We start from the raw sequence: 634 nt of genomic DNA on the forward strand, positions 1-634 counted from the left end.
AGGGGAGACACTCACCCATGGCTAACCAACAGGAATCACAGAATCAATCACTTTGGGAAAGACCACCTTGAGCACAAGACCACGGCACTAAGTGCCACGTCCAGTCTTTCCTGAAACACCTCCAGGGATGGTAACTCCACCGCCTCCCTGGAGAGGCCACTCCAATCTTTAATCACCCTTTCTGTGAAGACATTCCTCCTAATGTCCAACCTAGACCTCCACTGGCGCAGCTTAAGGTTATGCCCTCTCATCCTGTCGCTGGTAGCCCAGGAGCAGAGCCCGACCCCCACCTGACTACAGACTCCTTTCAGGGAATTGCAGACAGTGATAAAGTCACCCCTGAGTCTCCTCTCCAGGCGAAACACCCCCAGCTCCCTCAACCGCTCCCCATAGGACTTCTACTCCAGATCCTTTCCCAGCTCCGCTACCCTTCTCTGGATTCGCTCCAGCACTTCAAGGACTTTCTTGAAGTGAGGGGCCCAGAAGTGAACACAACAAAACTCCCCCACCCCCAGTAACGATAGCACCGGGAGCGCTTTAACCCTTCCCCTTCCAGGAAAAGCCGCAGGTGACGGGAGCCGCCGCCTCCCGGGGGCTCCAGGTGGAGGGGGGGGGGGGGGCGCGGAGCGGGGGC

Source organism: Corvus brachyrhynchos, unplaced genomic scaffold, assembly GCF_000691975.1.
Source record: "Corvus brachyrhynchos isolate BGI_N302 unplaced genomic scaffold, ASM69197v1 scaffold245, whole genome shotgun sequence".
In the NCBI taxonomy this organism is placed as follows: Eukaryota; Metazoa; Chordata; class Aves; order Passeriformes; family Corvidae; genus Corvus; species Corvus brachyrhynchos.